Here is a 23,652-nt window from a genome sequence, read left to right on the forward strand (position 1 = left end):
CACTGTTCTTTGTTCTCCCATTAACGCATCTACCAGCATCTATTGCTGCCATTGACACTTCCTCTGGTGCCTTACACATCTTTGTTGCAACCTCTCCTAACTACTACCAACCCCTGACCTTGTATCCAGATGCCCCACCTCCACTCACGCAGTATAAAACCCATCACGTTTCTCTCTCTCTTTAGTTCCGAAGAAGAGTCACTTAGACTCGAAACATTCGCTCTGTTTCTCCCTCCGTAGAGGCTGCCGGACCTGCCGAGCTTTTCCAGCATTTTCTGTTTTTGCTAAGTTATTTAATTCGTGGAATAGTAATTAAAATTCATACACAGCAGAAGTCTGCCTGGCTCTCGAACGTGGCTGGTTTTCAAGTCACTGGCTTTTAGACACTGGCTGGAATTTTACCGGCACGCCCGCCCGATGCTCATAAGATCATGCCCGAGGCAATGGAGAATACCATTTTGCGAGCTTCGCGGCCCCGATTAAATCAGGGCCACTGTGTCCATATCTTTGTGCAGAATGCTGTCAACTTCTGTTTTATAACGTTTTTGTGAGGTGCTTTGGGTTGTTTTATTATGTTAAATATGGATCGAGAGTTATTCTCCTTCGGGGCAAGAAAGTTCGGAGGAGCTTTGTAGAAACATAGAAACATAGAAGGTAGGAGCAGGAGGAGGCCATTCGGCCCTTCGAGCCTGCTCTGCCATTCATCACGATAATGGCTGATCGTCCAACTCAATAGCCTAATCCTGCTTTCTCCCCATAACCTTTGATCCCATTCGCCCCAAGTGCTATATCTTGCCGCCTCTTGAATACATTCAATGTTTTAGCATCAACTACTTCCTGTAGTAATGAATTCCACAGGCTCACCACTCTTTGGGTGAAGAAATGTCTCCTCACCTCCGTCCTAAATGGTCTACCCTGAATCCTCAGACTGTGACCCCTGGTTCTGGCCTCCCCCAACATCGGGAATATCCTCCCTGCATCTACCCTGCCTAGTCCTGTTAGAATTTTATAAGTCTCTATGCAATCCCCCCTCATTCATCTGAGCTCCAGCGAAAACAGACCCTTTTGATAGAGGTTTACAAAATCTGGAAGGAATTGCACAGGGAAGACAGGGAGAAACAGTGGCACAGTGGGTTAGCACTGCTGCCTCACAGCACCAGGGCCCTGGGTTCGATTCCCAGCTTGGGTGGAGTTTGCACATTCTCCCCGTGCCTGCGTGGGTTTCCTCCGGGTGCTCCTGTTTCCTCCCACAGTCCAAAGATGTGCTGGTTAGGTACATTGGCCGTGCTAAATTGCCCTTTCGTGTCAGGAGGACTAGTTAGGGTTATGGGGAAAGGGCCTGGGTGGGATTGTGGTCAGTGCAGGCTCAATGGACCAAATGGCCTCCTTCTGCACTGTCGGATTCTATGAAACCTGCTTTCGTTGGCGGAAGGGTTGAGAACCAGAGGACACCAACATAAGATAAATGGCAAACAGACCCAGAGGTGACGGGAGGAAAAACAATTTTTTGCGCAGAGAGTGGTTAGGATCTGGAATCATAGAATCTTAAAATCCCTACAGAAGAAGGCCATTCAGCCCATCAAGTCCACAATGACTCTCTAACAGAGCATCTTACCCAGACACATCTGTCCGCCCTTTCCCCATAACCCCACGCATTTAGCGTGGCCAATCCAACAAACCTGCACATCTTTGGAGTGTGGGAGGAAACCGGAGCACCCGGAGGAAACCCACTCAGACTTTGGTTTTGATTTGATTTATTATTGTCACATGTATTAGCATACAGTGAAAAGCATCGTTTCACAGGGAGAACGTGCAAACTCCACACAGACAGTGACCCAAGGCTGGAGTTGAACCTGGGTCCCTGGCGCTGTGAGGCAGCAGTGCTAACCACTGTGCCACCGTGCCATATAGTCATACCGTTGGACACAGCATCAATACTGGAGATTGGGCGGCACGGTAGCACAGTGGTTAGCACTGCTGCTTCACAGCTCCAGGGACCTGAGTTCGATTCCCAGCTTGGGTCACTGTCTGTGTGGAGTTTGCGCATTCTCCTCGTGTCTGCGTGGATTTCCTCCGGGTGCTCCTGTTTCCTCCCACAGTCCAAAGATGTGCGGGTTAGGTTGATTGGCCATGCTAAAATTGCCCCTTAGTGTCCTGGGATGCATAGATTAGAGGGATTAGTGGGTAAAATATGTAGGGATATGGGGGTAGGGCCTGGGTGGGATTGTGGTCGGTGCAGACTCGATGGGCCGAATGGTCTCTTTCTGTACTGTAGGGTATCTATCTATCTATGATTGTACCAGAAATGGAGTGGTAAGTTACATACACGGGAAGTCTCCTAATGATGTTAGAAAGCACTGAGGCTTTGTCAAATTCTGCTTCAGAAAGTTGTGGATTCAAGTCCCACACCAGAAACCTGAGCACGTAATCCAGGTCAACACACCCAGCGCAGCGCAGAGAGAGCGCTGCCCTGTCAGAATGCCAGCATTCAGTTGAGAGGTTTAGCTGGGGCCCTGCCAGCTATCTCAGTTCAATATGAAGATTCCAATAACACTATCTTGAAGAAGGCCAGTATTTATCCCTCAATCACTATCAGCAGAACAGATAATCTCGTCATTATCACATTGCTGTTGATTTGATTTGATTTGATTTGATTTATTATTGTCACATGTATTAGTATACAGTGAAAAGTATTGTTTCTTGTGTGCTCATGGGCAGCGCGGTGGCACAGTGGTTAGCGCTGCTGCCTCACAGCGCCAGGGACCCGGGTTCAATTCCCGGCTTGGGTCACTGTCTGTGCGGAGTCTGCACGTTCTCCCCTTGTTGTCTGCGTGGGTTTCCTCCGGGTGCTCTGGTTTCCTCCCACAGTCTGAAAGACGTGCTGGTTAGGGTGCATTGACCCAAACAGGCGCCGGAGTGTTGGGACTCGGGGAATTTCACAATAACTTCATTGCAGTGTTACTTGTGACTAATGAATAAACTTTACTTTAACTATACAGACAAAGCATACCGTTCATAGAGAAGGAAAGGAGAGAGTGCAGAATGTAGTGTTACAGTCATAGCTAGGGTGTAGAGAAAGATCAATTTAATGCAAGGTGGGTCCATTCAAAAGTCTGACAGCAGCAGGGAAGAAGCTGTTCTTGAGTTGCCTGGTACGTGACCTCAGACTTTTCCCCAGTAAAAGAAAATGGAAGAGACAATGTCCAGGGTGCGTGATCATAGAATCATACAGAGCAGAAGAGGCCCTTTGGCCCATCGAGTCTGCACCGACACATGAGAAACACCTGACATCCCACTAATCCCATTTACCAGCACTTAGCCAAAAGCCTTGGGATCTTGCTGTGTAAAAATTGGCAGGCACATTTCCTGCATTACAACAGTGACCACATTTCAAAAAGAGAGAGTCCTCCAATGGTTATAGAACCATAGAACCATCGAAAATTACAGCTCAGAAACAGGCCTTTTGGCCCTTCTTGTCTGTGCCGAACCATTTTTTGCCTAGTCCCACTGACCTGCACTTGGACCATATCCCTCCACACCCCTCTCATCCATGAACCCGTCCAAGTTTTTCTTAAATGTTAAAAGTGACCCCGCATTTACCACTGTATCCGGCAGCTCATTCCACACTCCCACCACTCTCTGCGTGAAGAAGCCCCCCCTAATATTCCCTTTAAACTTTTCTCCTTTCACCCTTAACCCATGCCCTCTGGTTTTTTTCTCCCCTAGCCTCAACGGAAAAAGCCTGCTTGCATTCACTCTATCTATACCCATCAAAATCTTATACACCTCTATCAAATCTCCCCTCAATCTTCTACGCTCCAGGGAATAAAGTCCCAACCTATTCAATCTCTCTCTATAACTCAGCTTCTCAAGTCCCGGCAACATCCTTGTGAACCTTCTCTGCACTCTTTCAACCTTATTTACATCCTTCCTGTAACTAGGTGACCAAAACTGTACACAATACTCCAGATTCGGCCTCACCAATGCCTTATATAACCTTACCATAACACTCCAACTTTTATACTCGATACTCCGATTTAAAAAGGCCAATGTACCAAAGGCACTCTTTACGACCCTATCCACCTGTGACGTCACTTTTAGGGAATTCTGTACCTGTATTCCCAGATCCCTCTGTTCAACTGCACTCTTCAGAGTCCTACCATTTACCCTGTACGTTCTTCTTTGGTTTGTCCTTCCAAAGTGCAATATCTCACACTTGTCTGCGTTAACTTCCATTTGAATCCTCTGAGATCATCCTGAACAGTTCGTCAAAGGCACTATATTCAAAAGCAAATTTTATTTTTCTTTTGATTAGTCATTTTTACTTTGATTTCTAGCAGCACCTGAATGTTGCTCCAGGAACTCACACCAGAAATGAAATCGCCGGGTCTGAAATCACATCACTGTTGAGTTGGTACCTCCTGGATAGTCACATGAGCAGCCTGGGAATGGAGGGATACAAACGATTGGTCTAGTTGGACCAAGGAGCGGCACAGGCTTGGAGGGCCGAAGGGCCTGTTTCCTGTGCTGTACTGTTCTTTGTTCTTTGTCCTCCCATCCTGACTCTCACCTTGTGTGGTGAACCATCGTTGGTTCCCACTGGATAGTACTGAGCCAGGGTCTGGCCAGTACTACAAGGATGTACATATGTTACTGTTGGGTTGTGCTATTGTTGCTGTTGGGGTTAGGGTGGGGTTGTTACACCTTCGTACTGTAGTGTTGTGGTACATCCCAGTCGGGCTCCGCCTCCTGGGAGAGGTATAAAAGTCCCTGCTCTGGCCAGGACCCCTTCAGTCTGGGATAGTGTATATAATTACTGGCTGCTTCATTACAGTAAATAAAAGCCTTTCATTTACCGAGCATCAGGCCTCGTGTTTGAGTAGCGCATCACCTTGGTACACAAGTAACAAGCGCCACCACATACTGAGGTTCTACCTGTCCCCGGTGTTGTGAAGGATGGATCTGGCCACACTGCCGCAGAACGCTCTGAGTAGTTGGACTGCGCCGTATCACCTGTCCCTCGTGAAAAAATTTGTTCAGGAAAACACCTTTGACCACAAGATGATCAAGTGGTGGTCTGCATGTAATGTCCCTGAGGGAAAAGGAGGTGGCAGATCCTGTCGGATGGTTCCCTGAACAGACTGTCAGAGTCACTTGGCAGAATGCCTCATCACCAGAACTTTCCATCAAGTACCAAATGCCAGCTTGGCTGCTGGTGAGAAGGGCACTCCCCGTCAGATCCTTCATGCATGCCTGAAGTCTCTGCGCCACCACACGCTGCTCTCAAAGCGGCTGTGGGGGGGAGAGATGGTCACGCACCTCCTCATGGAATGTGCCTTTGCAGAAATGTCTGAAGAGGATGAGGAGGTATTGTTGAGGTTCATCCCAAGCAGGTCCGTGACGAGGCCTCTGTGCTCTACAGGCTGTTTTATCATCGAATCTTCACAGTGCAGAAAGAGGCCATTCAGCCCATCGAGTCTGCACTGAGCACAGTCCCACCCAAGCCCTATCCCCTTAACCCCATGCATTTACCCTAGCTAGACCCCCTGACACTAAGGGTCAATTTAGCACGGCCAATCCACCTAACCCGCACATCTTTGAATTGTGGGAGGAAACCCACGCAGACACGGAGAGAATGTGCAGACTCAGCACAGACAGTGACCCAAGCCGGGAATCGAACCCGGGTCCCTGGTACTGTGAGGCAGTAGTGTTAACCACTGTGCCACCGTGCCGCCCAGGGACACACGTCAAGACAAACATCAGCTGTTGCTGGAGGATCAGCAACTCGGTGAAAGATGCAATTTGGTTTCCCCGAGAATTGTTGATCGTCCAGTGAAAAGAATTGTCCTTGACTGAGTGTTGGAGACTTAGACTGCCACATTCCAAGGTCCGGGACTAGATGCTGAGGGACGCACTCAAGCTTGGGGCAACTGCCACCAAGGTGCAATGGGGGAAGGCCACCGTATAAGACTTAGGGCGGCACGGTAGCACAGTGGTTAGCACTGCTGCTTCACAGCTCCAGGGTCCCGGGTTCGATTCCCGGCTCGGGTCACTGTCTGTGTGGAGTTTGCACATTCTCCTCGTGTTTGCGTGGGTTTTCTCCGGGTGCTCCGGTTTCCTCCCACAGTCCAAAGATGTGCGGGTTAGGTTGATTGGCCAGGTTAAAAATTGTCCCTTAGAGTCCTGGGATGCGTGGATTAGCGGGTAAAATATGTGGGGGTAGGGCCTGGGTGGGATTGTGGTCGGTGCAGACTCAATGGGCCGAATGGCCTCCTTCTGCACTGTAGGGTTTCTATGTTACTTTCAGCCAACATACACCGGGGGGCTAGTAACTGGGTAAAGCCCCTCGGACTGTGTGCTTAATCCGAACTATATGTAACCGTATTGAATCACCTCAGAGTGCAACATGACTGATGTATATAGGTGTATTCACTGTAACAAAAATATTGAAATGTAATGTTCTCATTACTGAACTAAAGCATCTCAGAGTTCATCTGGGTTTCCGGAGAAAATGTGAATATCATGCACTTTCTGTGATGACAATTTGAAATGTTTTGTCATGTTTCTTTAGATTTTACACGGATAAAGTATAAAACGTCTCTCACCGAGGTCAGGGATGGAGGTGGAGCAGGTGGAAAATAATTAAATTTGGAAGTGACATAAACTCGACATTGCTTGTTAACGGCCCTTTGAAGAGCACATCTGCCATTATAACATCATAATGTTCACGGATATGGGAGAAGCGCTGGAAAATGGGATCAGTGCGCCTTTAGTGGCAGTTATTGTCAGTCCAGACCCGATGGCCTGAAGGGCCTTTTCTGCAATCTGTATGTATGACTCTATAGGTGGGATTTTCCAGCCACCGCCCCGCGAACCAGAAAATCCCACCCGAGGTCAACAGACCTTTCCATGGTCCATCCCCGGCCGCTATGCTTCCCATGGTGGGCAGGATGGGAAAATTCGCCCCCTGTCTAATCACTTACTCACGGGAATCGCTTCAAAAGCAAAGGGGAAAGATGCATCATTATTCTTATCATAGAAACCTACAGTGCAGAAGGAGGCCATTTGACCCATCGAGTCTGCACTGACAACACTCCCTATCCCCATAGCCCCACATATTTACCCAGTACTACTAAGGGGCAATTTGACATGGCCAATTAATCTAATGCACACATCTTTGGAGTGTGGGAGGAAACGGGAGCTCCCGGACGAAACCCACACAGACACAGGGAGAACGTGCAAACTCCGCACAGACAGTGACCCAAGCCGGGAATTGAACCCGAGTCCCTGGCGCTGTGAGGCAGCAGCGCTAACCACTGTGCCACCATGCTGCCCATTTAACTGCCACATTTCCTGCATTTCCACAGTGACTGTGTTTTAAAATGACTGTAAAGCACTTCGGACATCCTGAAGTCATGAAAGGCACTATATAAATGCAAGGCTTTATTTGTCTTTTGAAGTGTCACCATTGTACATCTGATCACACCTCTAACACGTACTTTGGGGGCCGGTTTAGCTCAGTTGGTTGGACAGCTGGTTCGTGATTTAGAGTGATGCCAACAGCACAGGTTCAATTCCTACATCAGATGAGTTTACTTATGAAGGTGTAGCCTTCTCAACTTTGCCCCCTTGCCTGAGATGTGGTGATCCTCAGGTTAAATCACCACTAGGCAGCTCTCCCCATCAAAGGGAGCCTATAGTCATTTGGGACTATGGTGGCTTTACCTTACCTTGCCCAAGGGAGGGCGTGAATATTACAATCATATGCAAATGAGGGCTTGTGTGGATCAATATTGACTTGGGCCGAATTGGCTGTACACTTGACACAATGAGCTTTCTACACATTTACACAACAGTTCTGGATATGGAGCACAAAACCTCATTCCTGGTGTGTGAGGTTAGGGAAAGAGAAAAGTATTTAAGATTTAAACATCTATGATGGGATTTTTCAATTTCTTTTCTGCACCCAATCCAAGAAGTCACTCTGTTATTCTGGTGCAAGTTCCCAAATCCTGGAATCATAGAACTTTACAGTTTGGGAGGAGTCCATTCGGCCCATCATTTCTGTGCAAGGGGCCAACCACTTTAATCCCACTTCCCAGTCCTTGGTCTGTAGCCTTATAGGTTTCTGCCGTTCAATGTCTATCCAAGTACCCTCCGTTATGGAGGCTTCTGCCTTGACCACCCGTTCAGGCAGTGAGATTCAGATCCCCACCCAGCCACTGGGTGAGAAGATTTCCCCTCTAATCCTGTTTTACACTGAATCTAAACCCCAAATCCTGAGGCGGCCCACTACCCACTTTGGCAGATTCTAGAAAGTCTCTCCAAATGACTCAAAATGGAGGAATGTGGGAAAATCAACCATAGTTCATCGAGAGGGGAAAATCCCAGCCTGAATGTTAGTAGGTCAAGTGGCCATGAGGGGATCATGATTGTGCCCAATCATGTCTAAACCTGACACCCCACTTATCAGTGACTGATCACTTATAGAAACTAGAAGCAGGAGGAGGCCATTCGGCCCTTCGATCCTGCTCCGCCATTCATTTTGATCATGGCTGATCATCAAATTCAATATCCTTATCCCCCCCTTTCCCCCCATATCCCTTGAGCCCTTTAGCCCCAAGAGCAATATCTAATTTCTTCTTGAAATCACACAACATTTTGCCCTCAACTACTTTTAGTGGTAACGAATTCCACACATTCACCACCCTCTGGGTGAAGAAGTTTCTCCTCACCTCAGTTTTAAAATGTTTGCCACCAACTATGACCCCATATTTATCACCCCCACTTATCACTTACAGGCAGCACAGTGGCACAAGTGGTTGGCACTGCTGCCTCACAGCGCCAGCGACCCGATTTCGATTCCAGCCTTGGGTGACTGTCTGTGTGGGGTTTGCACATTCTCCCCATGTCTGCGTGGGTTTCCTCCGGGTGCTCTGGTTTCCTCCCACAGTCCAAAGATGTGCAGGTTAGGTGGATAATTTTTTTATTCATTCGTGGGACATGGGTGTCGCTGGCTGGCCAGCATTTATTGCCCATCCCTCGTTGCCCTTGAGAAGGTGGTGGTGAGCTGCCTTCTTGAATCGCTGCAGTCCACGTGCTGTGGGTTGACCCACAATGCCGTTAGGGAGGGAATTCCAGGATTTTGACCCGGCGTCTGCAAAGGAACGGCCGATATATTTCCAAGTTAGGATGGTGAGTGGCTTGGAGGGGCTATGGTAAAAATTGCTCCTTAGTGTACAAAGATGTATAGGTTAAATGGATTAGCATGGTAAACATGTGGGGTTATGGGGTAAGATACTCTTTCAGAGGGTGGGTGCAGACTCGATGGGACAAATGGCCTCCTTCTGCACTGTAGGGATTCTATGAATAGAGAGTAGTGGCTGATTTCACCCAGCTGTCTCCCACTCCTCTCTCTGGGCTACGGAGAGGCTATCATACAGCATCATGCGGGCGGCACAGTGGCACAGTGGTTAGCACTGCTGCCTCAAAGCACCAGGGACCCAGGTTCGATTCCTGGCTTGGGTCACTATCTGTGTGGAGTCTGCACGTTCTCCCCCGTGTCTGCGTGGGTTTCCTCCGGGTGCTCCGGTTTCCTCCCACAGTCCAAAGATGTGCGGGTTAGGTTGGTTGGCCATGCTAAATTGACCCAATTGTCAGGGGATTAGCAGGGTAAATATGTGGGGTTACGGGAATAGGGCCTGGGAGGTATTGTGGTCGGTGCAGACTCGATGGGCCGAATGACCTCCTTCTGCACTGTAGGGACTCTATTCTATGATCACTGTCCTGGACCAGGACAAGACCATCCAGCTCTGTATCCTGTATGCCCGGGAGAGCAGACAGATGGTCAGATTTATAGCAGAGGCCCCTGTTGACAAACTCTCTCTGCAGTTGGGATATTCGGACGCCCACCATAGTGCCGAAGCGGATAGTTAAGATCCGGACAAGCTGTGCTATTGATAGTGGGATAGATATTCATTTGTTTTGCATCTCAAATATGCGCGACAGCTGTGAAAAGAAATGGTTCGCAGCTCCCATGCGAATCCCAGAGGGCCGTTCACTTGCTTCAGATTCAGGGGCGCAAAAGGGAGGTCAGATGGAAATGTTTACATCCGTAGAGTTGTGGAATTCCAAATGGACTTGAGAAATGGGCCGAAGCCACAATTAGATGGATTTCTGGAGAGAGAAAAAAAAGATTGAGGGGCATGGAGCACAGGTGGGGATGATTGCACCGAAAGGAACGGGCTTCATTTCCTTTTCTTTCTCGTTCCTTTCCGGTCGGATTTTCCAGCCATTTCCGCCAGTGGGCTCTTCCAGTCCCGCCGACGGGTTCTTCCAGTCCTGCTGACGGGCTCCCGAGCGGCAGAGGGTGGGTAAAGAAAGGGAAATCCCATTGACAGCGGCAGGACTGGAAGATTCCACCGCTGGTCAATAACGGGTCGCCTCCGCTGCCACAAAACATGCCGGGGAAGGGGGGGGGGGGGGGAGAATCCCACCCCTCCAGAGGCAAGGGGCAGGGTGGGATGAATCAGGTCTATCTTTCAAAGAGCTGGTCCATGCAAGATGGGCCAAATGGCCTGCTTTTGCCCTGTGGAATTCCACAATTTCCTCAGGTATTTTTCTTTTGTGCACCTGCCATCCTTTTTAAAGTTTATTTATTAGTCACAAGTAGGCTTACATTAACACTGCAATGAAGTTACTGTGAAAATTCCCCAGTCGCCACACTCCGGCGCCTGTTTGGATACACCGAGGGAGAATTTAGCACGGCCAATGCATCTAACCAGCACGTCTTTGGACTATGAGAGGAAACCGGAGCACCCGGAGGAAACCCACGCAGACACGGGGAGAATGTGCAGATTCCACACAAACGGTGACCCAAGCCGGGAATTGAAACCGGGTTCCTGGCGCTGCGATGCAGCAGTGCTAACCACTGTGCCACTGTGCCACCCACCCCTGCCGATCCTGTCTCTACTGCAAACTTCCCAGTATTGGGAAGCTGAATGGATCCTCCAGAGGGAGGCTATAAGAGGGGCCATGATAACACAGAGGGGCTGAAAGGCCATTCTAGTTTCATCCCCGCTCCCTGTGCCTCCTCAAGGGTGTGTGTGTGTATGTGTGGGGTGGGGGGGTGGCGGTGGGGGGGGGGGGGGAGGTTGGAGTTGGGGGGGGTGGGTGGGGGAGGAAGCTGTGTCACCCAAAGCTCTGAGTGCAGCTAAACCCCGGCAATGAAACCCTAAACATGTGAGAAAATCCTACTGATCTGACTGCCTAACTCCAGCTGCCTTGTGTTCAACAACTGCACTCCATCAACAGGCTCACACTGTTTCACTTTTTGTCACTGCTACGTGTGTGTGATTTTTAAAAAAATTCCCTCCCTGTTTGGGGAAAACACTTGCAGCGGCCGTGGTAACTGTCGCTCAGCCAAAGAAAGCCAATTAACCCCTTGTGGATCCACTCACCGGAGGACCATGGCAAAACATCTGGCTACATCAGTAATATAGAAACATCGAAGATAGGAGCAGGAGGAGGCCATTCGGCCCTTTGAGCCTGCTCCGCTATTCATCACGACCATAGCTGATCGTCCAACTCAATAGCCTAATCCTGCTTTCACTAATGAGGGGCGGCACGGTAGCACAGTGGTTAGCACTGCTAATTTACAGTCAGGGACCCGGGTTCGATTCCCACTTGGGTCACTGTCTGTGTGGAGTTTGCACGTTCTCCCCGTGTCCGCGTGGGTTTCCTCCCACAGTCAGAAAGACGTGCTGGTGAGGTGCATTTGCCCGAATAGATGCCGGAGTGTGGCAACTAGGGGAATTTCACAGTAACTTCATTGCAGTATTAATGTAAAGCCTTACTTGTGACTAATAATTAGACTTTTCTTTTACCTTATTTTTCCCCCCAAAACCTTTGATCCCATTCGCCCCAAGTGCTATATCCATCCACCTCTTGAATACATTCAATGTTCAACCAACTACTTCCTGTGGTAATGAATTCCACAGGTTCACCACTGTTAAGGGGAAGAAATGTCTCCTCATCTCTATCCTAAATGGTCTACCCTGAATCCTCAGACTGTGTGCGGGTTAGGTTAAGGATCAGGTTAAGGAGCTTGAGATACAGGGCATTGAGATGGGGCACCAAAGCAAGTAAATGGAATTAAGATAAAGCCCAGACATTATCTGATTCAGTGGGTGGGGAGTTTACGCCCTCGCTTGTCCCAAAACCATAAAATCCCACCCGAGGTTAACGCATCTTCCCACGCTCCACCCCCTCGCCCACTCCGATTCCCATGGTGGGCGGGCCAGTTAAATTCCGGCCAATGGGTTTGGACGGAGCAGATTGGGTGCTACCATTCCCATTGGTGGTAAGATCAAGAGGACCATGATTTAAGGTAACTGGTAAAAGAAGCGATGGCAACACCAGGAAGATCCTTTTCACACCCGCGAGTGGTCAGGATCGGGAATGCCCTGCCTGAGAGCATGGTGGAGGCAGGTTCAATCGAGGCATTCAAGAGGGAATTGGCTCCATTATCTGAAAAGGAAGACTGTGCAGGGTTACGGGAATGCAGCAGGAGGTGAGTTACTCCTTCAGGGGGCCAGCCACCAACGTGGGGGCCCACTGGACTCTTTCTGTGCAGTAACATTTTTTTTGTTCATTTGTAGGACACGGGTGTCACTGGCTAGGTCAGCATGTATTACCCATCCCTATTTGCCCCTTGAGAAGGTGGTGGTGAATTGCCCTCTTGATACAGCTGAGTGTCTCACTAGACCATTTCAGAGGGCAGTTGAGAGTCAACCACATTGATGTGGCTCTGGAGTCACATGTAGGTCAGACCGGGTAAGGACGGCAGATTTCCTTCCCTAAAGGACATTAGTGAACCGAGTGGGATTTTCCGACAATTGACAATGGTTTCATGGTCATCAGTAGATTCTTAATTTCAGATTTTTTTAAAAATTCAGGTTCCACCATTTGCCCTGGCGGGATTCGAACCCGGGTCCCCCAGAAAATTAACTGAGTTTCTGAAATAATAGTCTAGCGATAATACCACTCGGCCATGGCCTCCCCTATGATTGTAATGGTGGAACAGGTTCATAGTGGCCTACAGAAGCTTGCATTCATATAACACTTTTAGCTAAAGTTGCTTTGTGTTGTCAGTGCAGCCTCGATGGGCCGAATGGCCTCTGTCTACATGAGGTTTCTTTGATTTCTGTGATTCTCAAGAGCATTGCTGCATTAAATTTCATATTGAGTCCCAGGAGGCATGAGAATGAGCCCGGGGAAGAGATCTGGATATTAGCAATTGCTTAATTCCAACCCAACAAAACCTTCTTGAAAGTGCATCTGCGTGGCTATCAGATCAGGGCAGAATGGACTCGGTTGTGGAGTCTACCTGGAGTCGAATAGATCAGTAACACTCAGTGCCGGCACTCAGCTGCAAGGACTATAGACAAAGCTGTTTGGGGCAAACATCCCCCTGGAACTATAACCCAGTGAGGCAGCACTTTCAACAAGAGGAAAGGAGAGTGTTGTAGGAGAGGAAAGACAATTCTTCTACCTCTGTGGTTCAGTGACAGAACATGTGACACTGAGGAGGCTGGAGCAGCAGAGACACTGGGATTAATCTCTGTCTCATCGAGAAACTTCCCCTCACATCTGGATTCACGCTTAGGCCTCAAATTTCCTGTGCAAAAAAATCAGCCTGGCTCCTTGTTCTAAACATCACCACTGACCTTTACTGGAAAGTATATGTGAGTGAGTCTGAGTGTGAGTGTGAGTGTGAGAGAGTGTGAGAGAGTGTGTGCGAGAGAGAGAGTGTGAGAGAGAGAGTGTGAGAGAGTGAGTGTGAGAGAATGTGAGAGAGTGTGAGAGAATGTGAGAGTGTGAGAGAATAGAACATAGAACAGTACAGCACAGAACAGGCCCTTCGGCCCACAATGTTGTGCCGAGCTTTATCTGAAACCAAGATCAAGCTATCCCACTCCCTATCATCCTGGTGTGCTCCATGTGCCTATCCAATAACCGCTTAAATGTTCCTAAAGTGTCTGACTCCACTATCACTGCAGGCAGTCCATTCCACACCCCAATGTGAGAGTGCGAGAGAATGAGTGAGTGTGTGAGTGTGTGTGTACTGATGTCTATGTGGCATGGTGGCATAGTGGTTAGCACTGCTGCCTCACAGCCCCAGGGACCCAGGTTCAATTCCCAGCTTGGATCACTGCCTGTGCGAAGTCTGCACATTCTCCCTGTGTCTGCGTGGGTTTCCTCCGGGTGCTCCGGTTTCTTCCCACAGTTCAAAAGACGTGCTGGTTAGGTGCATTAGCCATGCTAAATTCTCCCTCAGTGTCACCCAAACAGACGCCGGAGTGTGGCAACTAGGGGATTTTCACAGTAACTTGACTGTTAATGCAAACCTACTTGTGACACTAATAAATAAACTTAAAACTTTGTGTGTGTATTGATGTATCTGATATGTGTGCATTGTGTGTTTACTAATGTCTATGCATGTGTGCTGTGTTTTGTGTGTATATTGTTGTATGTGTAGGACTTGTGTGTGCACTGATTTATGGATGTGTGTTCTGTGGATTGTGTGTGTACTAACACCATAAAACCATGAGACACAGGAGCAGAAATAGGCCATTCATCCCATCGAGTCTGCTCCGCCATTCAATGAGATCATATCTGATACAATAATCATCAACTCCACTTTCCCGCCTTATCCCCACAACCCTTGACCCCTCTCACTGATTAAAAATCTATCAATCTCAGCCTTGAACATATCTAACAACCCAACCTCTACAGCCCTCTGTGATAAAGAATTCCACAGGTTCACCAGCTTCTGAAAAAAGAAATTCCTCCTTATCTCTGTTTTAAATCTCACCTTGAGATTATGTCCTCTGGTCCGAGACTCTCCAACAAGGGGAAACAACCTTTCAGCATCTACTCTGTAGATGCTGGGCAGCACGGTAGCACAGTGGTTAGCAGTGGGTGGCACGGTAGCACAGTGGTTAGCAGTGGGTGGCACGGTAGCACAGTGGTTAGCAGTGGGTGGCACGGTAGCACAGTGGTTAGCACTGCTGCTTCACAGCTCCAGGGACCTGGGGTCGATTCCTGGCTTGGGTCACTGTCTGTGCGGAGTTTGCACATTCTCCTCGTGTCTGCGTGGGTTTCCTCCAGGTGCTCCGGTTTCCTCCCACAGTCCAAAGATGTGCGGGTTAGGTTGATTGGCCATGCTAAAATTGCCCCTTAGTGTCCTGAGATGCGTGGGTTAGAGGGATTAGTGGGTAAATATGTCGGGATATGGGGGTAGGGCCTGGGTGGGATTGTGGTCGGTGCAGACCCGATGGGCCAAATGGCCTCTTTCTGCACTGTGGTGTTTCTATGATTCTGTCAAGCCCCCTCAGAATCCTATATGTCTCAATAAGGTCACCTCTCATTCTTCTAAAGTCCAATGAGTGCAGGCCCAACCTACTCAACCTCTCCTCATAAGAAAATCCCTCCATACCCACGATCAACCTAGTGAACCTTCTCTGGACAGTCTCCAATGTCAGTTTTTCTTTCCTTAGATAAGGGGACCAAAACTGTGGTCTAACTAGTGTATTGAATAGTTATAGCAAGACTTCCCTATTTTCATTGTCTATTCCCCTTGAAATAAAGGACAACATTCCATTTGCCTTTTCTATTACCTGCTGAACTTGTATGCTAGCCTTTTGTGATTTTTGCATGAGGACTCCCAAATCCCTCCAAGCTGCAGCTTTCTGCAGTCTTTCTCCATTTAAATAATATGCAGCTGCTTTATTCTTCCTACCAAAGTACATCATTTCACATTTTCCTACCTTATTTCCATCTGCCAAGTTTTTGCCCACTCACTTAACCTGTCCATATCCCTCCATAGATTCTTTGGCTGGGATTCTCCCATCCCGCACGCCATGGAAATCAGAGTAGGACCTCGGATAGGATTTTCCGGTCTCGGGACGAGTGCGGCCACAAAATCCCGCCCTTTGTATCATCCTCACCACTTGCCTTCCCACCAATTCTATGTCACCCACAAACTTGGCAATAGTACATTCACTTCCCTTGTCCAAGTCATTAATATATATTGTAAATAACTGTGGCCCCAGTACTGATCCCTGTGGCACTCAGCTAGTTACAGATTGCCACCCTAAAATATACCACTCTTATCCCAACTTCGTCTGCTATAAGTTAGTCAATCCTCTACCCATGCGAATAAACTACCCCCAACATCATGTCTTTTACCTTATTAAGTAATTTTTTGTGCAGTACCTTATTGCATGCTTTTTGGAAATCTAAGTATATTACATCTACTGGTTCCCCTTTATCTATCCTGCTCATTGCCACTTCAAAGAATTCTAATAAAATTGTCAGTTGTGATTTCCCCTTCATGAAGCCATGCTGACTCTGCCTAACAATATTATGTATTTCTGAATGCTTTATTACATTGTTTATAATGGACTCCAGCATTTCCCAATGACAGATGTTAAGCTAACTGCTCTATAGTTACCTGTTTGTTTGTCTCCCTCCCTTTTTGAATAAGGGTGTTACATTGGCAGTTTTCCAATCCTTTGGGACTTTTCCAGAATTTAATGATTTTTAGAAGATTACCGCCAGTGTATCCATTATAGTTATTGTATTAATTTCCTTGGCCGCTTTTGCTCCTGGATTATTTAGTATTTTTGGAATGTGTGCCTTCTAGTGTGAAGACTGACGCAAATAATTTAATTAACTCCTCTGCCATTTCCTGGTTCCCCAGTCTCATTCTCTAAGGGGCCAGTGTTCACTTTGACCTCAAACTTCCTTTTTATATCCTTAAAGAGACTCTTACTGACCGTTTTTATATTATTTGCTAGTTTATCGTCATAGTTTACCTTCTCCCTCTTTATTATATCTTTGGTCATTAATTGTTTATTTTTAAAATGTTCCCAATCCTCTGGTTTACCACTGATCTTTGGCACTGATGTGTGTGTGTGTGTTGTGTGTGTACACAAATAAATAAATAGATAAAGCGATAGAAGGATCTGTTGGTTGGATGAGATGAAGTAAGGTGGGCGGAAGATTGTGCGGAGCATGAACTTGTTGGGCTGAATGGCCTGTTGCTGAACTGTGAAATCGCTATGTAACAATTGAACTTTTACCTCTACACTGAGATTTTATTCCTATGTGTGATCCCCTCATGTGTGTTGTGTGTGTACTGATGGATATGCGCGTATTGTGTATGTATTGTATTTACACTGATGTTTTTGTATGCATTGTATGTGCACTGATGTGTGTGTATTGTGTGTTTACTAATGTCTATGCGTGTGTTATGTGTGCTGTGTTTTGTGTATACTGTTGTATGTGTAGGATATGTGTGTTGTTGTGTGGGGATGGTGGCTATTCTGGAGATTGATTGAGCAACTTCCCCAAAGGTGTAGGGTGCACACTGACATGGATTCAGGATGGTACGTGTATAAGTTTAATTTATTATTGTCACAAGTAGGTTTACATTAACACTGCAATAAAGTTACTGTGAAAATCCCCTAGTCGCCACATTCCGGCGTCTGTTTGGGTACACTGGGGGAGAATTTAGCATGGCCAATGCACCTAACCAGCACATCTTTTGGACTGTGGGAGGAAACCGGAGCACCCAGAGGAAACCCACGCAGACACGGGGAGAACGTGCAGACTCTGCACAGACAATGACCCAAGTCGGGGGATCGAACCCAGGTCCCTGGGGCTGCGAGGCAGCAGTGCTAACCACTATAGGCCAGCACAGGAATGGTGGGTCAACAGGTTTTCTTCTGTCTCATCTTGTTCTATGTGTTCTTGTTTCTTTTTTCATTTTGCAGGCAGTGACCCAAGTCGGGGATCGAAACCTGGTCCCTGGCACCTTGAGGCAGCAGTGCTGACCACTGTACCACCGTGCTGTGCACTGGTGTAGGTGTGTGTGTTGTGCGTCGACATTTGATGAGGATTTGATCCCCACTTCATGGACATAAACTAAACTGTTACTTCAGTGCCTCGCTGAGGGAGAGCTGCACTATCAGGCGTGTCTTCTTTCAGTTGATTCACGAAACTGAGGCCCTCGCTGTCAGTTTAGGAGAATGTGGAAGTTCCCCTAGCAGGAGCTGAAGAAGAGTTAGGGAATTCAGATGTCATGGCAAACATTGTTCTCTCACTGGCACTGCCAAAGCAGATTAAAGGTCACTTACCCCATCGCAGGTTGCTGCTTCCTGCTGTATTTACATTGGTGTCCACCTGCCAAATGCCAATTGATTGGCTTTGATGCATATCGGTACATTCTTAGAATTACCCTTCAGTGCAAGCTGTTTCTCAGAAAAGAGAGAGCAATCTTGGGAGAAAATCTTTTCTACGGGTTCTCTTTAAAACCGCACAGTAGTCTTTTTTATTCAGAGAGTTGTGTTTGATATGCTCCATTCCGGCTCGTTCTACCACATGTCCTCCTTCAAGCAGGAGAGCAAGCCAGCGATCTGTCTCCACGAACGCCTGACAGGAGCTGCATGGAGCCTTCCCCCACCCAAGATGGGTCTTGTCCCGATAGTTTTCCTCCCTTTGAGTGGATCCAGCCAGCAAGGCCAGTCGAGAGTGAGCCAAACCTGTCTACACAACAGCTGGCCACTTTACATGTCCTCCGAGTTCAGGATTTGAACTCATTACTCTCTGGATTGAAAGGCTGGTAAGACTGTACCAGGTGGGAGCTATCAACCAAACTCTGTAATGGCAGCAAAGGGACACTTACTGAGCAGAGATATAAAAAGCACAAGGAGGAGGTAAGCTAGTTAACTGCTCCATTAGAGTGGGAGCTGGGAGCTTTTATGTGTTAACTCAAAGGGGATGGTATATTAGGGAGCTTATAGATTGGACCTACCATACTTAGCCTTTTTCTTCTCGAATGAGCAGTATTATTTATGATTCAATATTCATTCTACCCAACTCCCAAGCACTGTAGAAGCCAGCTGTCAGGTAATTTATAATGGGGAGGTCTGACAGACTGAGAGGTGGGGGGGAGGGAAGGGGGGGGAATAGAGAAACCTTTGGCTTCCCTTCATATGGACAATTACCTGATCTACCCCCATTGGAGTTTGCTTGTACTAGCACGGTTGCCATCCTGAATCCATGTCGGTGTGCACCCTATACCTGTGGGGAAGTTGTGTAATTAATCTCCAGAATAGCCATCATCCCCACACCACTGTCACCTTGCTCAGATCACACATCAGAGTAGAATCTCAGTGCAGGGGTAGAAGTTCAATTGTTACATAGCGATTTCACACTCCAGCAACCGGCCATTCAGCCCAACAAGTTCATGCTCCACACAATCTTCCACCCACCTTACTTCACCTCATCCAACCAACAGATCCTTCTATTGTTTTACTTATTAGTGTCACGAGTAGACTTACATTCACACTGCAATGAAGTTACTGTGAAAATCCCCTAGTCGCCACACTCGGTGCCTGTTCGGGTACACTGAGGGAGAATTTAGCACGGCCAATGCTCCTGAGCAGCACGTCTTTCGGACTGTGGGCGGAAACCAGAGCACCCGGGGGAAACCCACGCAGACACGGGGAGAACGTGCAGATTCCGCACACAGACAGTGACCCAGGCCGGGGTTCAAACCCGGGTCCCTGGGGCTGTGAGGCAGCAGTGCTGACCATATAGGCCAGATGTGGAGCTGCCGGCGTTGGACTGGGGTAAACACAGTAAGAAGTCTCACAACACCAGGTTAAAGTCCAACAGGTTTATTTGGTAGCAAAAGCCACTAGCTTTCACCTGACGAAGGAGCAGCGCTCCGAAAGCTTGTGTGGCTTTTGCTACCAAATAAACCTGTTGGACCTTAACCTGGTATCATGAGACTTCTTACCATATAGGCCAGCACAGGAATGTTGGGTCAACAGGTTTTCTTCCGTCTCACCTCATTCTATGTATTCTTGTTTCTCTTTTCATTTTGCAGCCCCTCCCCCACCCCCCCCCCCCCCCCACTCGCTCCCCATTCCCACATTCCCACCATCATTGCCCAGCTGTGTGCCTCTCTTGATGTTTCTCACCAGTCAGTCAAAGGCAGGTGTGTGAAACCCTTTCCATGGAGCCCTTTCCAGGAAGGAGGCAGACAGCTTGTCTATCAATGTCCCAAGGGCTCTGCCGAACACTTGTATCTCATTAGAAACATAGAAACATAGAAAAACTACAGCACAAACAGGCCCTTTGGCCCACAAGTTGTGCCGAACACATCCCTACCTTCTAGACCTACCTATAACCCTCCATCCTATTAAGCTCCATGTACTCATCCAGGAGTCTCTTAAAAGACCCTATTGAGTTCGCCTTCACCACCACTGACGGCAGCCGATTCCACTCGCCCGCCACCCTCTTGTGTGAAAAACTTACCCCTAACATCTCCCCCTGTACCTACCCCCTAGCACCTTAAACTGGCGTTCTCTCGTAGCAGACATTTCCACCCTGGGAAAAAGCCTCTGAGAGTCCACCCGATCTATGCCTCTCAACATCTTATACACCTCTATTAGATCTCCTCTCATCCTTCGTCTCTCCAAGGAGAAAAGACTGAGCTCCCTCAGCCTATCCTCATAAGGCATGCCACTCAATCCAGGCAACATCCTTGTAAATCTCCTCTGCACCCTTTCAATCTTTTCCACATCCTTCCTATAGTGAGGCGACCAGAACTGAGCATAGTACTCCAAGTGGGGTCTGACGAGGGTCTTATATAGCTGTATCAGTATCCCTGGACTCCTAAACTCAATCCCTCGATTGATAAAGGCCAGCACACCATACGCCTTCTTAACCACCTCCTCCACCTGCAGGGCCGATTTTAGAGTCCTATGGACCCGGACCCCAAGGTCCTTCTGATCCTCTACAGTACTAAGAGTCTTTCCCTTTATATTGTACTCCTTCATCCCATTTGACCTACCAAAATGGACCACGACGCATTTATCTGGGTTGAAGTCCATCTGCCACTTGTCTGCCCAGTCTTGCATCCTATCTATGTCCCTCTGTAACTTCTGACATCCCTCCAGACTATCCACAACCCCACCAACCTTCGTGTCATCGGCAAACTTACCAACCCATCCCTCCACTTCCTCATCCTGGTCATTTATGAAAATGACAAACAGCAAGGGTCCCAGAACAGATCCCTGGGGCACACCACTGGTGACCTACCTCCATTTAGAAAAAGACCCATCTATACCCACTCTCTGCCTCCTTTGGGCAAGCCAGTTCTGGATCCACTGGGCAGCAGCCCCTTGGATCCCATGCCCTCTCACTTTTTCTAGAAGCCTTGCATGGGGGACCTTATCGAATGCCTTGCTAAAATCCATATAAATCACATCTACCACCTTCCCTTCGTCAATGTGTTTAGTCACATTTTCGAAGAACTCCACCAGGCTCATAAGGCATGATCTGCCCTTGACAAAGCCATGCTGAGTATTCTTGAGCGTACTAAACCTCTCTAAATGTTCATATATCCTGTCCCTCAGGATCTTCTCCATCAGTTTACCAACCACTGAGGTTAGACTCACCGGTCGGTAATTACCTGGGCTATCCCTATTCCCCTTCTTGAAAATAGGAACCACATCCGCAATCCTCCAATCCTCCGGCACCTCTCCCGTCTCCATCGATGACGCAAAGATCATCGCCAGAGGCTCTGCAATCTCTTCCTTCGCCTCCCACAGTAACCTGGGGTACATCCCATCCGGACCCGGCGACTTATCTATCTTGATGCCATTCAAAGATTCCAGCACAACCACTTTCTTAAAGTCCACATACTCAATCCTTTCAGTCCACCGCACGCCCGCAGTACTTCCACCCAGGTCCTTCTCCTCCGTGAAAACCGAGGCAAAATACTCATTGAGCACCTCTGCCATTTCTACTGGTTCCGTACAGACTTTCCCGCCTTCACCTTTTATAGGCCCTATTCCGTCACGTCTCATCCTTTTACTCTTCACATATTTATAGAACGCCTTAGGGTTCTCCTTAATCCTATCTGCCAGGGCCTTCTCGTGACCCCTTCTGGCTCTCCTAATTTCCTTCTTTAGTCCCTTCCTACAAGCCGTATTGTGTAAGCTCAAATCTTCCCAAACCGTTCCACCACATGTGGCATCCAGAGTCACCACAACTGGCTACCAAACTTTGGAGAGAGTGCAAAGGTTCACCAGGATGTTGCCTGGTCTCGATGGCATTGGCTATGAGGAGAGGTTGAATAAACTGGGGATTATTTTCACTGGAAAGGTGGACACTGAGGAGCGACCTGATAGAGGTCTACAAAATAATGAGAGGCGTAGACAGGGTGGACAGTCTGAGGTTTTTTCCCCAGGGTGGAAGTGTCAATTACAAGAGGGCACAGGTTCAAGGTGAGAGGGGGAAAGTTTAAGGGAGATGTGTGGGGGATGTTTATCATGCAGAGAGTGGTGGGTGCCTGGAACGCGCTGCCAGAGGAGGTGGTAGAAGCAGGCACATTAGCAACATGTAAAAGGCATCTGGATGGGTACATGAATAGGGAGGGAATAAAGGGATATGGACTGAGTAAGGGCAAGTTTTTTTTCAGCAGGTCTGGCAGCACCTGTAAGGAGAGAAAAGAGCTGACGTTTCGAATCCAGGTGACCCTTTGTCAAAGCAATTTAGTTAGGGCATCATGATTGGCACGGACTTGGAGGGCTGAAGGACCTGTTCCTGTGTTGTACTTTTCTTTGTTCTGGCTGTTCTCTGAAGGAATTGTGAGGCAATGAGAATCTCAAATAATGAGATTGGAACAAGAGAGCAAAATTTTCATTTTTATAACATGGAGACCAGAACTTAAAGGATGGATTTTTCCAACAGAGAGTGTGGTTTCAAACAGTCTATTTACTCATGCTTCAAGTGACTGATTTGATTCAAAGCCAATCATGTGCTATTTTTAATCGGTTATTTCTCAATGACTTGGCTCTTTGATAATCTTTGGACCAAAATAGCATCTGTGTAAACAAGCAGACAACAACTGACTGAGAAATGTGATGAGCGCTGTGCTTTTCAGAAGAAGTCACAACATTCCCATTCTCCTCCTCGTTTTCAAATCCCTCCATGGCCTCACCCCCGTCTCCATGATCTCCTCCAGCCCCACAACCCTCCAAGAAACCTCCGCTGCTCCAATTCTGCTCCCTTGACCATCCCAGGGATGGTGGGACTGATGTATGAGAAGAGATTGACTAGGTTAGGATTGTTTTCGCTGGAGTTCAGACTAATGAGGGGGGATCTCATAGAGACTTATAAAATTCTAACAGAACTAGACAGGGTAGATGCAGGGAGGATGTTCCTGATGGCGGGGAAGTCTAGAACCAGGGATCACAGTCTGAGGATTCGGGGTCGACCATTTAGGACAGGGATAAGGAGACATTTCTTCACCCAAAGACTGGTGAGCCTGTGGAATTCATTACCACAGGAAGTAGTTGATGCTAAAACATTGAATGTATTCAAGAGGCGGCTGGATGTAGCACTTGGGGTGAATGGGATCAAAGGTTATGGGGAGAAAGCAGGATTAGGCTATTGAGTTGGATGATCAGCCATGATCGTGATGAATGGTGGAGCAGGCTCGAAGGGCCAAATGGCCTCCTCCTGCTCCTATCTTCTATGTTTCTTTGTAAGTGCTCCATCACTGGCAGT

Source organism: Mustelus asterias, chromosome 3 (assembly GCF_964213995.1).
Source record: "Mustelus asterias chromosome 3, sMusAst1.hap1.1, whole genome shotgun sequence".
Lineage (NCBI taxonomy): Eukaryota > Metazoa > Chordata > Chondrichthyes > Carcharhiniformes > Triakidae > Mustelus > Mustelus asterias.